This window comes from Strongylocentrotus purpuratus, unplaced genomic scaffold (assembly GCF_000002235.5).
Source record: "Strongylocentrotus purpuratus isolate Spur 01 unplaced genomic scaffold, Spur_5.0 spur5_scaffold_11, whole genome shotgun sequence".
Classification (NCBI taxonomy): Eukaryota; Metazoa; Echinodermata; class Echinoidea; order Camarodonta; family Strongylocentrotidae; genus Strongylocentrotus; species Strongylocentrotus purpuratus.
In genome coordinates this window covers 29,963,416-29,972,193 of record NW_022145596.1, presented here as the reverse complement: position 1 = coordinate 29,972,193, position 8,778 = coordinate 29,963,416, and positions in this window count along the sequence as shown.

Below are 8,778 nucleotides of genomic sequence, written 5' to 3'. Positions count from 1 at the left end.
AGTTTTGTAATGACAGTTTATAGGAAAATGGACATTTAGTAGGCCTACTGTTTAGTTGTTCAAGAAAATCACTCAGTTTGATTTGATTCGAGATATATCTCATTAATAAAACAGTATAAAGGCTGTATGAGTCTCCGACGAACCATCGCCACTAATCTTGGTGCCAACACCGTTAATCTATGCTCCAAATTTAGTAATACATTTTGTGTGCCCTATAATGACCCGGGGTTGGATTATTTAGGAGAACAGAAGATTGATATTGTTAAGTTGTTTCATAACATCTCTCAGTTTGATTTGATTCGAGATATATTTCATTAATAAAACAGTATAAAGGCTCTATGAGTCTCACACGAACGATCGCCACTAATCTTGGTGCCAACACCGTTAATCTATGCTCCAAATTTAGTAATACATTTTGTGTGCCCTATAATGACCCGGGGTTGGATTATTTAGGAGAACAGAAGATTGATATTGTTAAGTTGTTTCATAACATCACTCAGTTTGATTTGATTCGAGATATATCTCATTAATAAAACAGTATAAAGGCTGTATGAGTCTCCGACGAACCATCGCCACTAATCTTGGTGCCAACACCGTTAATCTATGCTCCAAATTTAGTAATACATTTTGTGTGCCCTATAATGACCCGGGGTTGGATTATTTAGGAGAACAGAAGATTGATATTGTTAAGTTGTTTCATAACATCACTCAGTTTGATTTGATTCGAGATATATCTCATTAATAAAACAGTATAAAGGCTGTATGAGTCTCGGACTAACCATCGCCACTAATCTTGGTGCCAACACCGTTAAACCATGCTCCAAATTTAGTAATACATTTTGTATGCCCTATAAAGACCCGGGGCTGGATTGTGTAGGAGAACGGATGATTGATATTGTAAAGTTGTTTCATAACATCTCTCAGTTTGATTTGATTCGAGATATATTTCATTAATAAAACAGTATAAAGGCTCTATGAGTCTCACACGAACGATCGCCACTAATCTTGGTGCCAACACCGTTAATCTATGCTCCAAATTTAGTAATACATTTTGTGTGCCCTATAATGACCCGGGGTTGGATTATTTAGGAGAACAGAAGATTGATATTGTTAAGTTGTTTCATAACATCACTCAGTTTGATTTGATTCGAGATATATCTCATTAATAAAACAGTATAAAGGCTGTATGAGTCTCGGACGAACCATCGCCACTAATCTTGGTGCCAACACCGTTAATCTATGCTCCAAATTTAGTAATACATTTTGTGTGCCCTATAATGACCCGGGGTTGGATTATTTAGGAGAACAGAAGATTGATATTGTTAAGTTGTTTCATAACATCACTCAGTTTGATTTGATTCGAGATATATCTCATTAATAAAACAGTATAAAGGCTGTATGAGTCTCGGACGAACCATCGCCACTAATCTTGGTGCCAACACCGTTAAACCATGCTCCAAATTTAGTAATACACTTTGTATGCCCTATAAAGACCCGGGGCTGGATTGTGTAGGAGAACGGATGATTGATATTGTAAAGTTGTTTCATAACATCTCTCAGTTTGATTTGATTCGAGATATATTTCATTAATAAAACAGTATAAAGGCTCTATGAGTCTCACACGAACGATCGCCACTAATCTTGGTGCCAACACCGTTAATCTATGCTCCAAATTTAGTAATACATTTTGTGTGCCCTATAATGACCCGGGGTTGGATTATTTAGGAGAACAGAAGATTGATATAGTTGAAATAGTTGAAATATTTTATTGGTTACTGAATCATCATAGGTTATAACAATAATGTGACAATGTCTTTACATGAGTATAAAACATAAGTTAAATTACATTTCCACATTCAGTAAATCATAGATACATACGCTCGAAGAGGTGATGATACAGAAGGGCTACAGCCTAAGCGTGACAGCTTGATACGCTTGCAGCCCAGAAACATTTAAAATCATAACGATTGTAAAGTAAAGTAAATTACAGAACATAATTGGGGGAAAATAACAAAAAATAAACAGTGACTTGCAACCAAAAAAAAAAAAAAATGGGATAGAGGGTGCATGGGAGGGGGATTTTCCTGCTATATCAAGGAAATGCTGACAAACATATATGATATCATGTGTTAATTTAAGAGATTTGTCAATATTTGCTCAATAAAATTGATTTCACACTTTTCTTGAAAGTATATACTGACTTCAAGTTACGGATGTCAACGGACAGTGAGTTCCAAATATCCGGACCAGAATGTCTTATAGATTTCATAGCCATTGTTGTTTTAGGATTACATAAATGGTATTTATTTGATTGTCTGGTTGGGTATGTATGAATATTTCTATTCAAACAAAACATTGGTGGGAAGTGGGAAGGTAGGGAATCATTATGTAGACGGAACATGAACAGTGCTTTTTGTAAAAAGTTAATATCAGTTACTTTCAGAGTTTTTAACCTCGCGAATAGGGGATCAGTGTGATCGCGATATCCAGCATTGGTACACACACGAATCGCTTTCTTTTGTAAAAGTAGCATTTTATCAGTATATACTTTTGAGTCTGCCCACAGTATATTGCAATAAGACATGTAAGGAAGAATCAAGGAATTGTATAGCATATATAGAATATTCAAAGGCACATAATGTTTTAACTTATACAGTAAACCAACAGTGCGTGACACTCTCTTTGAAACGTAATGTACTCACTCCATTTCAGATTTTCATTGATGATAGTTCCAAGAAATTTAGTATTTTGTTTTTTCTCCAAATATTCACCATCCAAGACTATTTCAGGTATAGGTTTATCAGTTGCATTTTTCCTGCTTTGAAAATGAATATAATTAGTTTTTTTCAGATTCAGAGACAATTTGTTGCTCCTAAACCACAAAGACAGCTTAGGTAGCTCGGTGTTCAGAATTCTCTGAAGTGATCGAAAATCGGAATTGGAGCAAAACACATTAGTATCATCAGCAAATATAATATATTGTAATGATGTAGTTGAGTTCGAGATATCATTAACATACAGTAGAAACAATAAAGGACCGAGTATCGATCCTTGTGGGACACCACATTTCATAGGCAATAATGATGAATCTACAGATTCGTAGCTTACATATTGCTTTCTACCTGACAAATAATCATTAAACCAGTCAAGAGCAACTCCTCTTACTCCGTAAAAATGAAGTTTGCTTGATAGTACCTTGTGATCAAGAGTGTCAAATGCTTTGCTTAAGTCCATGAATACACCAATAACATGCTTTCGAGACGCCAAAGCGTTCGAAACCTTATCATATAATTGTGCAAGGGCTAAATCGGTTGAGTGGTATTTCCTGAAACCATATTGATCCTGATTCAGTAAGTCATTTTCTGTTAGAAAACAATATAGCCTATTGTATATAAGTCTTTCCAATACTTTGGACAAACTCGAGAGAATAGAAACAGGGCGATAGTTTGAGACTTGGGAAGAGTCATCCTTTTTGTATATCGGAACAACCTTAGCAATCTTAAATGCTTCTGGAAATGTACCTGTCGTCATAGAGAGATTAAAAATATGCACTAGTGGTGTTATTATATTTCCTATAACTTGTTTCAAAAGATATGTGCTTATCCCATCATGACCGTTAGCATAGCTTATTTTAAGAGAACGTGCAATATTCAAGATTTCAATCAAGTTTGTTGGTTTGAGAAATAATGACTTGTTGCAGGGAGTTTGAAGAAATTGTGAGAAGTCGACTCCGTTCGAAGCTATTGTATTGGCCTGATTGGGGCCAACCCCAACAAAGTAAGCATTGAAGCAATTTGCTATTTCTTTTGAATCAACCATTGTATTATTATCTTTGGTAATATGACACTTTGATTTACTCTTTTGTTTTTTGAGGGCTTGATTGATCACATTCCACGTTGATGATGCATTTCCATTTGCATTTTCAAACTGCTTGGCGAAATACATTTGTCGAGACTGTCTAATAATGGTGGTTAGTTTGTTCCTATATGATTTGTAATTATTCAAGCTTTCCTCTCCTGGGTGTCGAAGACTATATTTATATAATCTATTCCGTTTTTTAATAGAGCAAAAGATACCTTTAGTTATCCATGGCTGCTTGATTCTATTTCTTGCCGATCTTTTTTTAGTCATTGGGATATGTTTATTTAAAAGAGAGGAGAACAAGTTCCAAAAAAGTGCATATGCCTTATTGGTGTCAGTACACGCGACCACGTCATTCCATGTTACTTTGAGTAGTTCGTCATTAAACATGGCTATTTTTTCAGCTGTGATTTTACGTATCATAGCTTGATTCTTTTCGTCCTCAGGATAATTGCTATTGTTAAGTTGTTTCATAACATCACTCAGTTTGATTTGATTCGAGATATATCTCATTAATAAAACAGTATAAAGGTTGTATGAGTCTCGGACGAACCATCGCCACTAATCTTGGTGCCAACACCGTTAAACCATGCTCCAAATTTAGTAATACACTTTGTATGCCCTATAAAGACCCGGGGCTGGATTGTGTAGGAGAACGGATGATTGATATTGTAAAGTTGTTCCATAACATCACTCAGTTCGATTTAATTAGAGATATACCTCATAAATAAAATATATATATATATATATATATAAAAGCTATAGTCTCAAACTAACTTACTTGTACCCCATTAAACTTGGTGCCAACACCATAAAACCATGCTCCAAATTTAGTAATACGTTTTGTGTGTCTGCAAATTAAAGACCCGGGTTGGATTATTTAGGAGAACGGAAGATTCCTATATTGTTAAGTTGCTCTAAAACACAGGCGCGGTTCCAGGGGGGCAGCGCCCCCCCCCCCCCCCGCAAAAAAATTGTGTAGGAGAACGGATGATTGATATTGTAAAGTTGTTCCATAGCATCACTCAGTTTGATTTGATTCGAGATCTTTCTCATTAATAAAACAGTATAAACGCTGTACAAGTCTCAAACGAACCATCGCCACTAAACTTTGTGCCAACACCATTAAACTATGCTCCAAATTTGGTTATACATATTGTGTGTCTATAAAGACCGAGGCTTCCCAGGATCATTTAAGAGAATGGAAGATTGATATTGAGAAGTTGTTCGATAACATCACTCAGTTTGATTTGATTGCGCATTATGTCTCTTAATAATGGTGTAAAAGTCTCTAAAGAGAAGAAAATAAAGAGAGAAAGAGAGAGAGAGAGAGAGAGAGAGAGAGAGAGAGAGAGAGAAGAAAAAGATGTGAAAGGGAAAGAGGAGAGAAAGGAAAAGAAAGAAGGGGAAAAAGAAAAGAAAAAGGGGGAGGGGAAGAAAGAGATCAGGGGGAGGGGGGCCGAAATGGGCCTTGCCTCCCATGATGTTGCTTCCACTTCCCCCTCCCAGCAAAACAAAAAGAGAGAAGAAGGAAAGGGAAAGCAAAAAGGAAAAGAGGAGATAACGGAAAGGAAAAAAAAAGAGGAAGAAGATAAGAAAAGAAGGGGAATATCAGTTACTATTTTTTCCGCCAACAAGTTGTGGATCCGGGGGGGGGGGGGCAAAAGGCCCTTGCCTCTTCCCCCCCCCCTCCCCCACCGCCAAAAAAGAAGGGGAAAAAGGGGAAGGGAAAGAGGAGAGCTAAAAGGGAACAAAAAAGAGGAAGCGGGGGGGGGGGGGGGGGGGGGGGGGTAAGAGGACACTTTTTTGGGGGTCTCGAAATTTGAAAATTTGACATTTTGTTCCGTAGGGGGGGGGGATGTTGAGGTCACCTTTTTTTAGGACAGCCAATTTAAAAAAATAATTAAAAGAGGGGGGGGGGGGGGTTGCTCCAAGATACACACATAACAAAAAACCGAAGAACAGGGAGGTTCAACCCAAACCCCCCCCCCCCCCTCCGTACGCGCCTGCTCTTCTGATTACAGTTTTCGACTCTAATCCTCGTTTGTTTTCAGTCCCCCTCCCCTCCCGCGCGAAGCGCGGAAGCTTGTACATTTCATTAAATCATTAGAGAAAGAAGACGATTCGTTGTACCGTTTTCGACTCTTAATCCTCGTTTGAATTCAGTTCCCCCCCCCCCTCCTATCCGCGCGCGCGAAGCGCGGAAGCTTTTACGTTTCATTAAATCTTTAGAGAAAAGAAGACGATTTGTTGTACCGTTCCCGACTCTTAATCCACACCTCCTGCGCCAAGCGCGGAAGCTTTGACATTTAATTCAATTATTAGAGAAACGAGACGATTTGATACCTTGTCCGCCCCCGGAAACTCATGGGTTGAAGGCAAATTACGGTCAGATAAGTATTCAGGGGCCGCCTCAGGGCCCCTGGTGGGGGTCGAGGGTGCGAAAACCCCTGAATCTCAGGGGTTTCAGGCATTTGATTACGGTCAGATGAACATAATTTTTATACCTTATTTGTGAAACTGGTGGGACACTGATTTGCGTGAGGTCCAGCGAGCGGAGCCCAAAGAAGCTCAGGGGTTTAGGCATTACATTGCCGTCAGATTAGCATCCAGTAGGGTCTAGGGGCAGAGCCCCCGGAAGCTCGGGGGTTTAGGCATTTGATTACGGTCAGATGAACATATTTTTATACTTTATTTGTGACACTGGCAGGACACTGATTGGCGTGAGGTCCAGCGGGCGGAGCCCCCAGAAGATCAAGGGTTTTAGGCACTAAATTTTGGTCAGATGAGTAGGCAAGGGCCTGCCCAAGTGCTCTTGGTTGGGTCCGGGGACAGAGCCCCGGAAGCTCAGGGGTTTTAGGCACTAAATTGTGGTCAGATGAGTATCAAGGGGCCTGCCCAAGGGCCCTTGGTTGGGTCCCGGGGACAGAGCCCTCGGAAGCTCAGGGGTTTTAGGCGTCTAATTACGGTCAGATGAGCAATTTTTTGATACCTTATTTTGTTGTGACACTGGTAGTTAACTATTTTTTCTTTCTTGCTCTCTTTCTTTCTATTCTCTTTAAAATGCTTTTCCAAAAAAAAAATTGGGGGGGGGGGGGAGCTGGAGGCTCCCGATCCCCGCCGTTCAGCGGGCCCTGACATGTAGGCATCTCAAGAAGCATATTCTTGCCTGGCTGTTAATTTACAAACGCATACAAAAGTATAATTTACTAAAGAATGAGGACAAATCTCGGAAAATTATGTCATTTCAGCATTATTTGTAAACCACCGTTATGGAATTAGAAATAAACTACGTTTAAATTTTATTTCCCCAGAGCCCCTCCTCGATCAATACGCCAGTTCCCCCCCCCGATCTACTCTTTGTTGGCGGAAAAATCGCAAACTGATCTCCCTTACCTTTCTTATTTCTCTTTTTTTCTTTCCCTTTCTCCCTCTTTCACTTTCCATTCCCTTCCTTCTCTTTCTGTAAGATTTTATGGGGGGGGGGGGGGGCGAGGGGGAGGTAAGGTCATTTCGGCCCCCACCCTTCTCCACATGTGTTGGCGGGATTAACTGCAAATGATCTATTTCCCCTTCTTTCAGCTTTTTTCGGTCCCTTTTAGCTCTCCTGTTTCCTTTTCCTTCTTTCTCTCTTTTTTTTTAGCGGGGCAGGGGAGGCAAGGCATTTTGCCCCATCCCTGCCCCGATCCACAACTGGTTGGCGGAAAAATTGCAACTGATACCCCTTCTTTCTATTTCCTTCCTTCTCTCTTATTTTTTTTATGGGGGGGGGGGGGGGGGGGAGAGGGGGAGGCGAGGCTCTTTCGCCCCCCCCCGATCACTTCTTCCCCCTTTCTTTTCTTCTTCCTCTTCTTTCTTTCCCTTTCTCTCCTCTTTCCCTTCTTTTCCTTTTCTCTTTCTCTTTCTTTTTTTGTCCTCCTTTTTTTCCCTTTTTTTTTTCCTTCTTTTTTGTTTCCCTTCTTTTTTTCCTTCTTTTTTTCCACAGGGGAGGGCGCCCGGGCCCCCTGGATCCGCCACTGCGGCCAGGCACTAGTGTAGGAAAACTTCAAATGTTAATCAGTTATATGATAAAATAAATTGTCTGTGGCCTCACGAAAAAGTCAGGCCTAAATTGAGTTGCAAAACAATTATTGTGTTAAAAGGAAAAAACATATTTGATGACATTCGCAATACCACAATTGCCGATACAATTGGATTACTCGTTTTTGTTCTTTTTCAAAACTTACTTGCTGAGCCCCATGAAACTCAGGGATTTGAGTCATTTTATAACGGTCAGATAAGCATTCAGGGGCACACCTTAAGCCCCGGAGGCTCAGGGGTTTAAGGCATTAAATTACGGTCAAATGAGCATATTTTATACCTTATTTGTGACACTGGCAGGGTCACTAATTGCGTGGGGTCCAGGGGGCGGAGCCCCCGGAAGCTCAGGGTTTTAGGCGTTTAATTAATACGGTCAGGCAAGCGCGTAGCTAGGATTTTATTTTAGGGGGGTCGGAGCACGCGATGCGTGCGAATCACTTACAGAGCACGTTCACTGGGGGGGGGGGGGATGCAGGGAGGGGCGAGTTCCCCTCCCTCATACGCGAAGCGCGGAAGCTTTGACGTTTCATTAAATCATTAAAGAAAGAAGACGATTTGTGTACCGTTCTGGACTCTTAATCCTTGTCTGAATTTCAAAATTGTTCTTTGTCTGCTCCTTTTTCTTCCTATGACCTCTTCCCTTTTCTCCTCTCTTTTTTCTTTGGGGGGGGGGGGGGACTTATTGTGACACTGGCAGATCACCAATTGTCGTGGAGTTCAGGGGGCGAGGCCCCCGGAAGCTCAAGGGTTTTAGGCATTAAATTAAATGAGTATCAAGGGGCCCGCCTTAAGGCCCTTGGTTGGGTCTAGGGGCAGAGCCCTCGGAAGCTCAGGGGT